Raw genomic sequence first — 18,963 nt, 5'->3', positions numbered from 1 at the left:
CTACTGATGCCCCAAGAAAAAAATAATGGGGCTTGAATTTTCCCTTGGGGAAGAATTGGGGAGTGTGGGGAGAGGATAGGGGAAAGATGTGTTGACTTAAAAATCACACGTCATGAGAGTTATGAGTTAAGTTTTATTTGGGACAAAATGAGGGCTACAGCCTGGGAGACAGCACCTCAGTAGTTCTGAGAAACTGCCCCAAAGAGGTATACGGGGAAAGTCAATATATGTGGTCTTAGTGAAGGGGGTCGGGGAAGGGTTCATTCAATCAAGCACTTACCTTTACAAAAGGATTTCTGCTGTCACCCTGAAGGGATTTAGTGCTTTTCTAGATATGAGGAGATGCAAGGATTGGACTAATAAAATCAGTTCCTGAAAATATCTATCTGAAGACTGATTCTGCCAGTTTTCCTGGAGCATGGAGTGCCTCATTCATGTCCTCCACCCTGAACTTCCTACAGGCTGTGTCGGAGGTCTACAACTGAAGCAGCACAGGCTCCAGTTCTCACAGAGTCAGATGGCAAATGCCCTTCGCAAGTGCCAGTTCATAGTTGACAGATGTGAGTCTCCGCCAGATGTGCTGGATAAAGTAATGCTGGGGAAAGTGTTTGCACAGCTGGGCAAAGGAGCTTGGATTATGCATGATGTGAGTTTACTGGGTCAATTTCCAATGAAATTCCATGAGGAAGAAGTCCCAGAACAGTGGCCTCTAATCCCCCAGAGACCTATAGAGAAGGCTTAGAGAAAGCAGTGTTGAAAGAAAAATCTATGGTTAGCTGTACCCTGGCAGAGCTGATGGAAGCTCTCAGGCCTTCACTGGATTCTGTGGTGGCTGCTCCCAAACCACGGTCAGGTGACAGGTCAGGGAGGTAGCCCTGTTCCATGCCACCAAGTACCAGCAGCTCAGGCTACTTATGTGGAATGCACTTGGGTGTTTGGGAAGGAGGAGAAGTTGGAAGGAAAACTGAATACAGGATAGCGAAAGGACTTAGAGGCTGGCAGGTCAGGAAGAATTCTCCAGAGCCACAGGGAGCTTGGGCTAAAGATTAGGGATGAAACAACTATTCGTCGCATGATGGTTCTCATTTCTGGGCTTTCCTGGTAGCTCAGCTGGTAAAGAATCTGCTTGTAATGTGGGAGACCTGGGTTCTATCCCTGGGTTGTGAAGATCCCCTGGAGAAGGGATAGGATACCCACTCCAGTATTCTAGCCTGGAGAATTCCATGAACTATACAGTCCATGAGGTTGCAAGGAGTTGAACATGACTGAGCAACTTTCACTTTCACTTTTTCTCATTTCTAGAGTATGAATTGATGAGGATATAGAGTGTCCAGGAAACATTCACCATATTCATGGCCACTTGGCAGCTATAGGCCAATGTATTAAGGGCATCCCTCATGATCCTAGACTATGGCCCAAGCATATTTTGACTGAGGTTAAGCTGCTACCAGTTTTCAGTTGGTTAGTTGATCCTCCCTTCTTTGCAGACTTACCATTGGGGTGCTTTAGGTATGCACCCAATGCTTGGATATAGAGGTACTATATCAAAGTGAGTTGTGTGATCCTGTAACCTCTGAGAAGCCAGAGCCTCCATTCTGGTGCATGCACCAACTGAAGTTAAGTGCCTCTGGTTGTCCCTGTATTCGAGTCTCCGGTAGCCCAAGGTGCCAACTGGACATTATTCTTCTGATATAATCACTTGTGTGAGTACAACCTGATGAGGGAAGCCACTTCAATGTGGGCTGTTTGTGATTTTTCAGCCCAATGCCCCTTGGGGAGATAAGTCAGCAGAAGTTTCAAGCTCTGTGAGCTTCTGAGAAATGGAAGGAGACACTGAAGGAAAACTATAAACTATGATTCATCCTTGGATAGTGACACAACCACCAGTGCTGCAAGGAGCCTCCTAGAAGTTTGCAGTCTAAGATGGATAATCATGTCCAAAATCTCAAATGCCATCTCAGTTGGGCACATAAGGTAGGAAACATTTAAAGTATGATGTATGTGGATTGTCAAACTCTAAATCAAAGGCACACAGCACACCAATATCCTGTGAATTTAGTGTATCCTAGACTTTACGGTGGTATTCACCCATGGCTTCATGCTATCATTTTGCAGAATAAAAATAGCAGAGAGGAAAGTCTGTTGCTGATATATTTAAGCACGCCTGTTGGTGACAGAGCTTCCTTTCAGGCATCTGAGGTTTGGCAGCCAGGCTCTGAACAAAGGGGGATGCTACCTACTCTGATTCACATGGGAGAGGGTAGAAGAAGCCAATGAGCTTGCATCTTCATCAGTAGGAAAGTAGCTTGTCACTTGCAGAACTGACTTGTGAATCCAGCATAGAAGGCAAATGAATATTGTATACAATAGTGGTTTTGAACTTCACTCTGCAGCAGAACCACCCAGAGGGCTTATGAAAACACACTTGCTGGACCCCCCAGCACCCATGAAGTTTCCAACTCAGCAGGTCTGAGGTAAAGCCAATGGATTTGATTTCCTAATAGGGTTCAGATAATGCCAATGATGTGGGCCAGTGGACCCCACTTTAAGAACCACTGCTGTCTATCTTAGGAGAAGGCAATGGCACCCCACTCCAGTACTGTTGCCCGGAAAATCCCATGGATGGAGGAGCCTGGTAGGCTGCAGTCCGTGGGGTCTCTAAGAGTCAGACACAACTGAGCAACTTCACTTTGACTTTCCACTTTCATGCATTGGAGAAGGAAATGGCAACCCACTCCAGTGTTCTTGCCTGGAGAATCCCAAGGATGGAGAAGCCTGGTAGGCTGCAGTCCATGGGGTCGCACAGAGTCGGACACGACTGAAGCGACTTAGCAGCAGCAGCAGCAGCTGTCTATTTTAAGGATGTGGAAGAGCAAAAGTCACTGCTAGCTGGGGACCTCTCTGATAGAGCTGATATCTGTTTCATAAAATAGGTTCATCAGTTCTACAGAGGGCCCAGAAGCAGAGAAGGGGCATGTATAAGACAAGAGAGGAAGTGCCTCATGGAAACTCTCACTAGTGGTAATGTGGATATTGCTGGGCACCTTGTCACCTTGGCACCATGTGAAAGGGCACCTTGGTCAACAATGTTACAAATGCAAGTTCATGTGCCTAGTGCACAGTGAGGCCAAACAAAGCAAAACACTGGGGTTGGGCACAGAGAAAGATTCATTGCTCAGCCATGCAAGGAGAATGGGTGGCTCATACCCCACAAAACCCTCAGCTCCCCAAAGGGTTTCAGCAAACCATTTTTAAAGACAAGATGAGGGAGGAGTAAGGTTAGTGGTTGTAAACGTCTTCGCATCAGAAGTCTGTTCTTGCAGCTATACACATAGGTTAGGTCATGATCTTTCTGTAAACCTCCAAGACAAATATTATTCTCTGTTCTGTAACTTTTATCTCTATATGAATGGAAAAGTGTTATAATATACCCTTGAGAATTATAACCTATAAGTTATAATATACCTGTTCTGTATATTTCAGGTTATTCACAACATTCTTAACTGAATGCTAAAGCAATAAAATACAAAGGTTAAAGTAAAAGAAACAGATCTAATAAGGAGTCAGATTTGTTCTTCCCCATTACAATAACACAGTCCAGAACTAGAACTTTCCCCAGAAGCTATGGATCCTCTCACCCTGAGCCAATCCCTGTTGCCACAGACTGGGAGATAACATGGACAAAAATAAGTGTTGAAGAGAGTCGAGCATAAGCCATATTCATAGTCATAAGGCCCTGCCCAGAGAAGTTCCTGATAATAATGGAATACTATAGAGAGTATTGCAGCAGACCCCTAAAATATTTATGGAAATAAAGAGTACTTCCTAAGGTCAGCCACAATGCTGATAAATTTGAAAAACAGAAGGATTGATTTTAAGGATAACTAAGATATAGGTTTTTTATTTTTTTAAATAAAATTATAGATAGATGATATTTATTAAAAAAGAAAGAAAGAAAATAAAAACAAAACAAATCTGACCCCCTGCACCTGTTGTATTTAGCAGAAAGCATTGCTCACAAAAACCACCTGTCAAGATGATTCAGGCCAGGAATTCCTTGGAAATAGCATACCTTAATATGCTGTCCTCAAAGCTAGACTTGAAACCAAGACATTGCATTCACTACAATGGATGGCTTTACTTACAACTCCTAGAAAGAAACCTAGCTCGGCACAGATATTGTAGGAAAATCTTCTTGGGTTTTGCTCTACCCAGACTTATCCAGAAAAAGTGGGTGCATTTGGGATACTGTCAAAACGGAATGCAAGCATTTGGTGGGAACAGAAGACAGAAGACTGAGGGCTTTGATGAAGAACTCAATGCAGAGAACAAGGTACACCTTATCATGTAATAGGGAAGAACAAATCTGACACTATATTATATCTGCTTCTTTTAATTTAACATTTGTATTCTCTTGCTTTTGCTTCAAGTTAATAATTCTACCTATAGCCTGAAATATGGAGAAGGAAATGGCAACCCACTCCAGTGTTCTTGCCTGGAGAATCCCATGGATGGAGAAGCCTGGTAGGCTGCAGTCCATGGGGTCGCACAGAGTCGGACACGACTGAAGTGACTTAGCAGCAGCAACAGCACTCTGAAATATACAGGATAGCTCATGCTCAAGACCTGACTTCAAGGGTATAATACTCTTCCATTCATGCGGAGAGAAAAAGTTGTAGAACAGAGAGTAACATTTGTCTTGTTCAAGGGATATTGAACAGGGATATTGTGACCCGATCTATATGGATGGCTGCAAGAACAAAGAATTCTGAAACCAAGAACTCTGCAACAATCAACCACACCCCCTCCCTTTTTTAGTATAAAGGAAGCCTGACTTTCACTTTGCCCACACTGTGGCTGAAATAATTTACAGAGAAAACTTGAGTTTCTGAGGGTAAAATACTTTATTTCAAATAAGATCCTAATCATAGTAAAAGGGGTGGAGGAAAGGTTGATTTTTAGGGTTACTCTAGGCCAATCAAGGTTACAAATATAAAATTATAAATACAAATTATTTTTATGCATTTGAATCTCTGTAGTATTGTTTGCATTTATGTAAACATCTTTGCTAACATATGCTCTGCAGCTGAGAAGTTTCACTACCCCTGATAGTAAATGTGATACTGTTGTATTATATATGTGAACCTATAAAATTGAAGATATTCAAAAGTGTTTCTTTGAATAGCCAGATTTGCATTACTCTTGGGAACCTATCTTCACTAAAATAAAACATAGGGTCAGAATATTAAGACCATTGCCACAGAGTTTGCATTTGAGTGAGGATAGATACAAAGTCCACCTCATGGGAAGAGTTGACTCATTGTAAAAGACTCTGATGCTGGGAGGGATTGGGGACAGGAGGAGAAGGGGACGACAGAGGATGAGATGGCTGGATGGCATCACTGACTCGATGGACGTGAGTTTGAGTGAACTCCGGGAGTTGGTGATGGACAGGGAGGCCTGGCGTGCTGCGATTCATAGGGTCGCAAAGAGTCAGACATGACTGAGCGACTGAACTGAACTGAATTGAACTGAAATACATAGTCAGGGAGTAAGGTAAGATTAAAATAGTAAACACGGCAGCACTGCTGCAGACTAGGGCATGTTAACATCTCTTTACAATAATATTCTGATCCTGTATATGTCAGCATTCAATTTTATTTGGGATTACTCATTAAGTGTCTAAGTCAGCACCCTAAAGCATTAAGACTGATTATCATCCTACATTTCTAAGAAAAAAAGAGATAGTTAATATGATCAAGAAACAGTTATTTGACACAATTCTAACTTGTTTATCTTTTTCCTTTCAGTTTATTATATTTTGAAAATATTCAAACACAGAAATGTTGAAAGAATGAGAAGGTGAACATTTACATAACCACCACCCAGGTTCTACATTTTTCTATACCTGCTTGTGTGCTTCATCCATCCTTCCTTCTATTCACTCTATTCATCCATCAGTATGAATGAACATTTTCGATGCATTTCAAAATAACCTACAGACATAATTTTCTTTCACTCTGAAATACTTCGGCATGCAGATCATCACCTTGAGTTCAATATTTGTTATCTGTATTATATTATTTGTGGTTAAAAGTTCAAATCTGAAGAAGACCATTTAACATTTTGACAAATGCATGCACCTGTATAACCCACATCCCTACCACCATACAGAACTTTGCATCCCTCCAGAGGATTCCATTGTGCCCCTCCCAGTCAATTCCAACCACCTCCATCCTACCAATAGGACCACTATTTATATCTTTTCAACCATTGATTAGACTGCCTATTGGTCGGTTCATTTTTGTCTCTCTTGTGCAATTGAATAAACAACAATTTTAAAGATTTTGCTTTCAGACTAATGAAACTTCAATATTTCATTGGATACTCATTTTTTAATATTTAGGGACAATTTCTAATAACAATAGAGAAAAGTTCTCACAAACAATGTCAATAAAAATTTCTGATGTGTTTGAGGACAATGCAGTCTCTTAAAGGAGGCAGATCTTGCCAAAAGGGAGCAGGATTTATTGTGTTCCTTGAGGTAGCTTGACTGTTGAGGAGAGAAAAAAAAAAAAAAGGAAAATTCATTTGTTGGATATTTCCTGAGGGAAAATCAAAACAACTCTATGTTTTCATTTGTCCATGACATGATGGTGTTTTGTTTCTCTCACATCACAGGGCAGCAGAGCATTTTTCTTCCCACGAGCTCTGCTTGAGTTCTTCTTCCCTGTTTTACTTTCAGAAGGCACTTGCCTGAGACCACAGGACTCTCTGCAGGCTGCATGATTTAATCTGCAAAGTGAGATATTTCAGAATCCAGAGGCTTCTGGGGCCTTGCCTCCTGGAGAACACAGAGGATTTACCATAGATTATTTCCAGTGGGCTGCCCTGACAAGCCCAGAATAGAAACACAGTGGGAAAGTGGCAAAATACATGTCTCATCTCTCTTCTCTGTTCTTATTCAGCAAGTCAGTTGAAACTGGAACATTGTGTTTGTCAAAACCCCACACTATTCTGGCTGTGTACAGCAGCCTTCCCACACTTCAATCAACCCTTATTTTGCCATCAGCTACAAATATTAATTCACTTATTCACTCATTCCTTCATCAATTTATCCATTCCTAGCATTGGTTGTCTCCCCAGGTGTCATTTGTTCAGTGGGAATACAGTGACCCATGAAAAAGAAAAGGCTCCTGTCCTCCTAGATAGTCCACTTTAGGGAGAAGAAATACCCAGAGAAACATGTTGAAATTTTATATAATGCTGTGAATCAAAGAAATTCAAAACTAAGGCTCATGTAACATGGTATGAAGAAAGAGAGCAACAATTTAGAATGTAATCATGGGAAGCTTTTTTGAAGTTAAGCTGTTGCAACCAAGATTCTAATAATGAGAAGAGATGGTAATGTGATGGTCTGGTTGGGACTTTCAGGCAGAGTGGACAGGAATTGGCAACACCTTACTTTTATCTTGGGCTTCCCTGGTGGCTCAGGGGTTAAAGCGTCTGCCTGCAATGCAGGAGACTTGGGTTCCATCCCTGGGTTGGGAAGATCCCCCGGAGAAGGGAACAACAACCTACTCCAGTATTCTTGCCTGAGATTTCCCAGGCAAGAGGACAGAGGAGCATAACAGGCTACAGTCCATGGGATTGCAAAGAGTCAAACCTGACTTAGCAACTAACATTTCATTTACTTTTATCTACCATCACTTTTACCTTGGTCCAACTAACTGGTCTACCTTGATGTATGGGTGCTCTGATATACTATGTCTTTCATACTAAGCTTTCTGTAATGTAAACCATATTCCATCAATTTCCCTACCCTCTTGTCATTCTCATCAAAATGTCCCATAGCTCTCTACTACTTTTTCAGGGATACAGTCCTTAACATAACAACAGGCAACCAGACCATCCAGGGCCCGCCTTGGATTCCTCTCCAGCTACATGTTACAACACAATTTCCTGGTCTCACTGACCTTCTTTCAGTCTTCCAGTCCACTGGGCTTACATAGATGACATTTCCCCAGTGTCAGAGTGGCCCATTTATTCCCCTACTTTTGAATTAATTCAATTTCATCCTGTAAATTGCAAATCAATCATCACTATCCCAAGAAAGCCTTCCCTGACCTATTTTTTAGAACCAAATGTCCAAATTACATGTTTTAGGGAACAATTGTCTCCCATGTACAGCACTTCTCACTTCAGTAATTGTCGATATAGTTTAGTTTATTTGGTTTATCTCTGCCCATAAGATTCTATGTTTATAAGAGGAGCCTCCTTGGAACATTACTTAGAACATAATTTTTCTTTTTTTAAATGTTAAATTGATTAATCATGAATAACTTCTGTGAATTTGAAAGTTGTCAGCATAGAGAAGACATTCTAAGAATTACAAAGGATGAGCTCACCTTGGGAGATGATAAGCAGAATCAGTACTGGGCACCTGAGCCATGGGCAAGTCTACCTTTACAGAACCAAAGAAGGAGGGTCAACCAAGGAAACAGAAGTGGAGCAGCCAGAGGGGCACTCCCTGAAAAGGGAAAGGGGAGAACTCTGTCTCCCACATCAGGAAAGGAACTCTCCTAGTCTATTTGGGCTACTGTAACAGACACTTATAAGCAACAGAAATTTACTTCTTACAGTTCTGGAGAACAATTCCAAGATTAAGTGACCAGATCCAGTGTCTGATGAGAGCTCTCCATCTGGTTCAGACATGGCCATCTGCTCACTGTGCCCTCATGAGGCAGACAGGGCAAGAGAGCTCCCTGGGGTCTCTTTATGAGGGTGTTAATTCCATTACGAAGGCTCCAACCTCAAGACCTAATCACCTCCTAAAGGCCCTACCTCTGAATACCATTACATTGGAATTAGGTTTCAATGTATGAATCTGGGGAAAGCAAAACTTTAAGTCTATAGCAGAGAGTGTGCTGAAGAAGAGAGAGGTCAGTCAACTCTTTGGAATTCTGCTGTATATGACAGTGTTTTAGGAAATAAAGAAACAGAAAAAGAACATAAATGGAAATAATTCAAATACACACACATGCATGCATACTATGTTTGGGAAATGTTCTTAGAACACTTCTAAGCACCTAACCAAACTGTGCTTGAGTGTGAGTGTGTGTGTGTGTGTATGTGTGTGTATTTGACAGAGGGAGTAATGAAGTGATGCTGCTACTGCTAAGTCACTTCAGTCATGTCTGACTCTGTGTGACCCCATAGACGGCAGCCCACCAGGCTCCATCGTCCCTGGGATTCTCCAGGCAAGAACACTGGAGTGGGTTGCCATTTCCTTCTCCAATGCATGAAAGTGAAAAGTGAAAGTAAAGTCGCTCAGTCGTGTCCGACTCTTTGCAACTCCATGGACTGCAGCTGACCAGGCTCCTCTGTCCATGGGATCTTCCAGGCAAGAGTACTGGAGTGGGTTACCATTGCCTTCTCCATGAAGTGATGAGCATTATTAAATAATCCTCTGGTCTCAGAATTATATATTTTATCAGTTGCTAAAAGAAAACAGATTTTTGTTTTGCTTAGTTTTTAAAACATTTTTCTTTAGATTTTGTGACAGCACTGTTCTAACAAAGTATTCATTTTTTGCAAATAATAAGTCGTATTAAATAATCTTAAAGGAATAATAATCTTAAAGTCTAAAATAAATAATCTTAAAGGAATCCTAAAATAGAACTGAATACAAATCAGGTAAGTTATTGTTTAATAAAGAAGGTATATAAGTTACACATAAGAGGGCCCTTGGTAAATATTTTGAAAATAAGTTTTTTCTCCTGCAGAAATTATTTCTTATATTTAATATAAAGCAAGAAATCTAATTTTCTCAAAAATGTGCAAACCATTTTCATGACACAGCAGCTTCGTGTGTCAAAACAATCACAGGCGATGTGTAGAAATAGTACTTCTCTGGCACTGCCCCCAGACTCTCTGAAGGAGCATTACTGACCCTTAGGTGGTCGTGAAAATCCAAATCCTGAATCCAGGGTACTCTTAAGAGTCCTTGTGGTTACCTGCCAGTGACCAATAAAGACTTCAGGTCTAGTGCTAGCTGCCTGATGTTTGCAGCAAAATCAGCATTTCTGCATGCCCCCAGACCTTTTCCCTGTGCAATCTTCAGCCCCTCAAGGCTGCAGGCACCAGACCACTGCCCTCAGTATTCAGAAAGATTTGATAAAAAGAGATATTTTGTTTACAAGTGATTACTCTTTCACTGATCACACTGGAAACAATCCATGCTTGGACTGGAAAACAATCTAAGCAAAAATACCTTTCCTGTACTCCAAATAACAACCTGCAGCCCTCATTTGCCAAGTGAAATCACAATATAATCTTCTTTGAAACCAAGAACTCAGATAAGCTCCAAACAATTCTCCCCATGAATCTGAGGCAAACGATTCCTGACCTGATCCTGAGCCACAGAGGAAAATTGTGAAACTGACTTCAGCTGGAGATAAAATCCCAAACTAGTCCATTGATCAGAAATCAATAGTTTATGTAAACGGGTCCAGGGTGGGTAGCTGGCTACTCATTGGAGTGACAAGGATGCTGAGACCTACTGTTTTTTCCCTTCTGCCTTCAACAGCTTCCTCTGTGACCCTCTAAACTTATTACCACATATTTAGCAATAAACATAAAATGAAGATAAACTAGGAACTGATCACAACACTTTTCATCTCTCCACATTTATGCTAGCTTAAGTTACTATTGGGCTTCCCTGGTGGCTCAGTGGTAAAGAATCTGCCTGCCAAAGAAGGAGAGGCAGGTTCAATCCCTGGGTCAGGAAGATCTCCTGGAGTAGGAAATGGCAACCCACTCCAGTATTCTTGCTGGGATAATCCCATGGACAGAGGAGCCTGGCGGGCTACAGTCCATGGGGTCACAAAAGAGTTGGACACAACTCAAACAACAACACAACAAAATTACTAGGAATTTATCTTCATGCATTGATTTGCTATTTTTTGTGAGCCTCCGTGTGAAGATAATAGCCTGTGTCTTTGGGAGAATAATAATTCTCTGAAAAAGAGAGTGAGCAGGAAACAAGAGAAGAGAGGCAGGGAAGCACTCTGTGTAGGTGATCACTTTTACTGAAATTGCAGAGCTGTAATTATCCATAAACTGAAAGGTTTAGATGGAACATTTTCAGGTCATTTCTGCAGAACCTCAAGGGCTAGAATTATTTGCAATACTTAAATATTTAGGTAAAAATTTCAGGAAGAAAAAACAATGTATCTTTCTTTCAGCATTACTAAACCTAAGGGTTTTAAAACCTCACATAAAAGTGTCACTTAATTACTCTTAGGGAAAAGGTGAGTTCAGAAGGCTTTTTATTATAGTTCAGCTTTCTGGGAAGAAGTAAACTCAAATGATAGAGGAAAGTTCTCTATCTCAAAACATGACTAACGGGAGAGCGGTGTTTCTGGCTTGGGATGCGCTGTATCAGGGCTACAGGAATTATATACTGTGTCACTGCTGTTCATCATTGGAAGAAACCTAACATTTCCCTAATGGGAAACAATTGCTGCAGAGTGGGCTCTGACGCCTTTATTTGTACTGAGGAGCATAGCTATGTTCACCCTGTAATTACAGTGACACAACAAACCTTGGCAAACGTTGGCACAGCAGAGCAACCGTCATCGTTGCGGAGTCCTGAGATGCCGGAGTTCTTGGAGTCATGCAATCTCTCTCAGTGGCTTGCATTGACCTTCCGCGGTGTCATTTCCAATATTTCCATGGGGCTGCGGTCCATCACCGTGTCTTAAACTTTCCTGACAGAGAATCCAGAATCAGTTTTTGAGACAGAGGGATCGAACCTCCTCCACAAATCAACCACATTGAAATCTCCAGGTTTAAGAATTTGATTGTGGACACTCACTTTTCAGAAACACTGAGAGATCCCTGAAGCTCCTTCCAGGTCTAACGGTCTATGAGGATCTCAGCTAGTCGTTCTCAATAAAAACAGAGGAGCTGGCATTTGAGAACCACCCAAGGAGCCTTGTCAGAACACAGATTCCTTTTTCTCCCAACCCTCAGTTACGTTGAAGTCTCCAATGGAGTTGGTTGTACATGTGTTTTGAAGTGACTTCCAAAGTAGTTAGAGCCTCCCTAGGCAGCTGCTCTTCTAGAACTTTGATATGCAGGATGCCAGCTCAGGTGCTGCTCATCCAGTCAGTGTTTTGTTTTGTTTTAATGGAGCACCCACCATTTACTTATTCAGAACGTTTTAGTGCTTATTGTTTCCTACTCCGACATATTTCAAGTCAAATAAAACCATCATGCACCTCATAGAATTTTAAGCTCTGAAGATAAAAAAAAAAGAAAATACAATTTGGTGACACCATGACCCATGACACTTACAGTCTAGTTAAACAAGCAAAAGAAAAACTAAAGAACAGAAACAACAAGGAAAATGCTTCAAAGAAAAGTGGTATGTCAAGCAATCAGGAGACTCCAGTTCCAAAAGGGAGTGTGGTTGAGGCTCAAGTAACAATAAAGTCAGTAGTTGTCTTGAAGAGGAAGACTTCACTCTACTCCTTGAGAAAGCAACAGTGGGATAATACCAGGTAGAGAGAAAGGGAAGGTAGCATAATGTATGGGGAAACTGCTCTCTTAAGAAAACACAAAAATTAACAAAACTGTATTGTATTTTTTCTGGAAAATTTAATTTACCTCTGGTTTTTGTCAAATGGCATGCATTTTTATTCTGTTTCTGAAATCAAATTTGTGCATTCTTTGCATATACATCCTTTGCATGTACAATCCTTTGCATGTACAATATTTGCATTCATGTCTACAACCTTGAATTACTATAAGTGCATGGAAATAATTATCCATCTTGAGAACTGACAAATGCATATCCATGTGATAAAGGTAACCATCCTAACCAGTTTACTCTATTAAAAAGGAAGAGTAAGAAAGAGAAGAGGAGAAGGAGAAGAAGGTGGAAGGAGAGAGAGGGGGAAGAGGAGGGGAAGGAGGAAAGACAGAGAAATAAAAGAAGAACAATAAAAATAATAATGGAGGATTTGAGAATAGATGAGCGCTGAGGAACTGAGGCTTTTGAACTGTGGTGTTGGAGAAGACTCTTGAGAGTCCCTTGGACTGCAAGGAGATCCAACCAGTCCATTCTGAAGGAGATCAGCCCTGGGATTTCTTTGGAAGGAATGATGCTAAGGCTGAAACTCCAGTACTTTGGCCACCTCATGCCAAGAGTTGACTCCTTGGAAAAGACTCTGATGCTGGGAGAGACTGGGGGCAGGAGGAGAAGGGGACGACAGAGGATGAGATGGCTGGATGGCATCACTGACTTGATGGACGTGAGTCTGGGTGAACTCCGGGAGTTGATGATGGACAGGGAGGCCTGGCGTGCTGCGATTCATGGGGTCGCAAAGAGTCAGACATGACTGAGCGACTGAACTGAACTGAACTGACTACCGTAAGCACCACCAAAATAAAAAACAGAAACAGAGGTGAGTTACCTGCCTGATGAATCTTGCATAAATGAGAAAAATAAGGAAATAGATTGGTCAAAGACCACATGAAACTCAGGAGCATTGAGTGGAGAGTTGTCCGAGATTGTTTACTGTAGGAAACTGGGCTTGGCGCATTCACATGTTTTTCATTTTACTTATACATGGAACTTTCTGGAAGTAACATCTGAAAGTAAGTGGCAAACCAATTTCACCTTAGGTTAGCTAACCTTAAGGGAGAGTGTGCCAAGACTTTGTTTGTTCCATTCCCTAAAAGAAGTGGTAGGAAGCAAGAGGGGGTCACCCTCAACAAAACTCCGCCACCATTGCTTTGAAAATCGCTGAAATTTATGAGACCTGATACCACAATGGTGGGATTCCCGTTGATCTCAAGATTCTAGTAATAGGAAGAGCAGCAAGTTGGGTGGCAGAGTCGAATGTGAAGGCTGCAAGGAGGCCTGTCTTCTCTCAGTTCTTTGCCATAATTGATAGGCATACACCAACCTCATCAACAGCTGGCTCCTGGCCCTCAAGTATTAACCTAATACTCATGTTCCCACAGTGTCCTTGGCAGTACAGTCTTCATTCATGGTGAGGGAAACCTTTCCAAGTGAAATAACATATCATGTTTGCCTCCACATGGGAAATATTTGAAATATACCCACTGATGTAAGTTGTAAGGAAATTGGCATATATATTAATTGGTTATAAGTATTATTGCCTATTCATATAATGCTGCACTATGTTGTTATTAAAGGCAATTATTTTTATTGCCATTAAAAAATTTTCTCAGTTAAAAGTTAAAGAATGACTAGAAGTATGAAATACAGTATGATCTTATATTCACACATACAGACACACACAATAGACACATTCACATAAAAAACCACACACCATACATACATATACATTCTATAAATATTTGAAGTATGAACTTACACAAATTCATATACTCTTACATTTTTGTATGAACTTACTCAAATTCATATACTCTTATATTTTTGTATGATGATGTTAAAATTCTTCCCAGGAGTCAATAAACCAAAATACTAAGACTTGACCTAAGGATATTGTGGTTATCAGTGATTTTCACTTTTTACCATTTTTTAGCTTTTCAAAGATGTGAATTTTTTCTCCAACTCAAGATGGATTATAAGTAAACAGCAAATGTTTCTTTGAGATATTCATAATTTATATCATCACCCTTCATTTCAAAAAGTTGCCAAGAGTGCATCATGTCCCTGTCAGGAGGAAGCATGAGCTGATGGGCATGTTCAGATGGAGAAGAAGGCTGCTGAAAGGAGAGAGAGGTGGCTGCAGATGCTGCAGGTTGACTGTGCTCCTTCCAGACTCAGCACACCACTCAGATACCAGATCTCATGTCATTTTGCTGCCCAGAGTTTGCCAATTGCCCATGCCAACAGTAATAGATGAAACTTATAGCACTTCTACCACCATAGTCCCCATCCCAAACCATCCTAGGGCAAAAAATGACATTGCAAACTCTCATGGATCCACATGGCGAAGGGGATTGTGCAGGGCCAGGAAGTAGGCTTGTACCATTGGGGTTGAAAGTTCTAGGGTCCTGAGAACCTTACAGCGGGAAATGAGAGTAGGACTATGCTGAGAAAGAACATGCCCTGTCAGTACCACCAACGCCTAACCCCATGGGGAATAAAAGACTGAAGGAAGACTGGAGTAAGGACCTGTAGGGCTTGAGGTCTAAAGTAAAGATGACAATTGTCCAGGTCTAGTGGTATTATGGTAAATCATTTCTCTTCTGAAAAAATAAAAATTTAAAAGCACTGATTTGTAGGATTTTCAGATTTTAATGACATAATTCTCTATGGCCAACTTTAGGCTGCTAATAGCTACATAAAATAATGCTTGATACTAACCTCTAGCCAGCCAGCACATGCTGACTCTACTTCTTTGTTCCTAGTTTCAGTTCAGTTCAGTAGCTCAGTCATGTCCGACTCTTTGTGACTCCATGAATTCAAAAGCAGAGACAGTACTTTGTTAACAAAGGTCCGTCTAGTTAAGGCTATGGTTTTTCCAGTAGTCATGTATCGATGTGAGAGTTGGACTGTGAAGAGGGCTGAGCACCAAAGAATTGATGCTTTTGAACTGTGGTGTTGGAGAAGACCCTTGAGAGTCCCTTGGACTGCAAGGAGATCCAACCAGTCCATTTTAAAGGAGATCAGTCCTTGGTGTTCTTTGGAAGGAATGATGCTAAAGCTGAAACTGCAGTACTTTGGCCACCTCATGTGAAGAGTTGACTCATTGGAAAAGACTCTGATGCTGGGAGGAATTGGGTGCAGGAGGAGAAGGTGATAACGGAGGATGAAATGGCTGGATGGCATCACCAACTCGATGGACATGAGTTTGAGTGAACTCCGGGAGCTGGTGACAGACAGGGAGGCCTGGTGTTTAGAAATCCTCATAAACAGACAAGTAAAAGAAATAAACATCATTCCCATTACTCAGAGACTGAGATGAGTCTAATAAAGGCAATACCCTAAGTCTTTGTAAAATGTCATGGTGCACCCCTATTTTCCACTCACAAAATAGTCAGCAAATGTGCCCCGTTTCTTGATAGCCTCATAAAAGATCCTCCTCCTCCAGGCATATCACTATAGTCTTCAAATTCCTTTTTCTTTTTTAAAATTGGAGTGTAGTTGATTTACGATGCTGTGTTAGTTTCTGCTGTGTAATGAAGTGAATCACCTATTTGTTGTTGTTGTTCAGTCACTAAGTCTGTCTGACTCTTTGTGACCCCATGAACTGCAGCTTGCCAGGTTTCCTGTCCTTCACTATCTCCCAGAGTTTTTTCAATTCATGTCCATTGAGTTATTGATGCCATTCAACCCTCACATCCTCTGTTGCTCCTTTCTCTTCCTGCCCTCCATCTTCCCCAGCATCAGGGTCTTTTCCTGATGGTCTTTTCTTCACATCAGGTAGCCAAGAACTGAAGCTTCAGCTTCAACATCAGTCCTTCCAGTGAATATTCAGGGTTAAATTCCTTTAGGATTGACTGGTTTGATCTTGTAGTCCAAGGGATTTTCAAGAGTCTTCTTCAGCACCACAGTTCAAAAGCATCAGTTCTTTGATGCTCAGCTTTCTTTATGATTCAACTCTCACATGACTCCTGGAAAACCATAGCTTTGACTATACAGACCTTTGTCAGCAAAGTGATGTCTTTCATTTTTAATATGCTGTCTATATTTGTCATAGCTTTCCTTCCAAGGAGCAAGCATCTTTTATGGCTGTGGTCACTGTCCATAGTGATTTTGGAACCCAAGAAAATAATCCTGTCACTGCTTCCACTTTCCCCCCTTCTATTTGCCATGAAGAAATGGGACCAGATGTTGTGATCTTCATTTTTTGAATGCTGAGTTTTAAGCCAGGTTTTTCACTCTCCTCTTTTACCTTCATCAAGAGGCTCTTCAGTTCCTCTTCACTTCCTGCCATTAGGACAGTATAATCTGCATATCTGAGCTTGTTGACATTTCTCCTGGCAATCTTGACTCCAGTTTGTGATTCACCCAGCCTGGCATTTCACATGATGAACTCTGCTTATAAGTTAAATAGGCTGAGTGACAAGATACAGCCTTGTACTCCTTTCCAAATTTTGAACCAGTCTGTTGTTCCATGTAAGATTCTAACTGTTGCTTCTTAATCCACATCCAAGTTTCTCAGGAGACAAGTAAGGTGGTCTGGTATTCTTATCTATTTAAGAATTTTCCACAGTTTGTTATGATCCACAGTCAAAGGCTACACACACACGTATATACCCTCTTTCTTGAGCCTCCCTTCCGCCACCCTATCCCACTCCTCTAGGTCATCAGAACACTGAGCTGAGCTCCCTGTGCTATATTGCAGGTACACACTAGCCATCTATTTTTAAACATGGTAGTGCATATATATCAATCCTAATCTCCCAATCTGTCCCACCACCACTTCCCCCTCCACCCTCCCCAACTGTGTCCACATGTCTCTATTCTACATCTGTGTCTCTACTCCTGTGGTGGAACTAGGTTCATCTGTACTACTTTTCTAGATTCCATATGCATGTGTTAATATATGATATTTCTTTTTCTCTTTCTGACTTCACTCTGTTAATCTCTAGGTCATCCACATCTATACAAACAACCCAAATTGTTCCTTTTGTTGGCTGAATAACATTCCACCTGAAGTAACAGGCAAATTTGGCCTTGGATACAGAATGAAGCAGGAAAAGACTAATAGAGTTTTGCCAAGAGAACTCACTGGTCATAGCAAACACCCTCTTCCAACAACACAAGAGAAGACTCTACACATGGACATCACCAGATGGTCAACACTGAAATCAGATTGATTATATTCTTTGCAGCCAAAGATGGAGAAGCTCTATACAGTCAGCAAAAACAAGACCGGGAGCTGACTGTGGCTCAGATCATGAACTCCTTATTGCCAAATTCAGACTTAAATTGAAGAAAGTAGAGAAAACCGCTAGACCATTCAGATATGACCTAAATCAAATCCCTTATGATTATACAGTGGAAGTGAGAAATAGATTTAAGGGACTAGATCTGATAGACAGAGTTCCTGATGAACTATGGACTGAGGTTTGTGACATTGTACAGGAGACAGGGATCAAGACCATCCCCATGGAAAAGAAATGCAAAAAAGCAAAATGGCTATCTGAGGAGGCCTTACAAATAGCTGTGAAAAGAAAAGAAGTGAAAAGCAAAAGAGAAAAGGAAAGATATAAGCATTTGAATGCAGAGTTCCAAAGAATAGCAAGAAGAGATAAGAAAGCCTTCCTCAGCGATCAATGCAAAGAAATAGAGGAAAACAGCAGAATGGGAAAGACTAGAGATCTCTTCAAGAAAGTTAAAGATACAAAGGGAATATTTCATGCAAAGATGGGCTCAATAAAGGACAGAAATGGTATGGACCTAACAGAAACAGAAGATATTAATAAGAGGTGGCAAGAATACACAGAACAACTGTACAGAAAAGATCTTCATGACCAAGATAATCACAATGGTGTGATCACTCACCTAGAGCCAGACATCCTGGAATGTGAAGTCAAGTGGGCCTTAGAAAGCGTCACTATGAACAAAGGTATTGGAGGTGATGGAATTCCAGTTAAGCTATTCCAAATCCTGAAAGATAATGCTGTGAAAGTGCTGCACTCAATATGCCAGCAAATTTGGAAAACTCAGCAGTGCCCACAAGGACTGGAAAAGGGCAGTTTTCATTCCAATCCCAAAGAAAGGCAATGCCAAAAAATGCTCAAACTACCGCACAATTGCACTCATCTCACACGCTAGTAAAGTAATGCTCAAAATTCTCCAAGCCAGGCTTCAGCAATATGTGAACCATGAACTTCCTGATGTTCAAGCTGGATTTAGAAAAGGCAGAGGAACCAGAGATCAAATTGCCAACATCCACTGGATCATGGAAAAAGCAAGAGAGTTCAGAAAAACATCTATTTCTGCTTTAT

This window comes from Bos grunniens, chromosome 8, assembly GCF_055505025.1.
Source record: "Bos grunniens cultivar Pamir isolate PY7600 chromosome 8, Bosgru_T2T1.0, whole genome shotgun sequence".
NCBI lineage: Eukaryota > Metazoa > Chordata > Mammalia > Artiodactyla > Bovidae > Bos > Bos grunniens.
The sequence above is the reverse complement of the archived record's forward strand: the minus strand, read 5'-3'. Positions refer to the sequence as shown.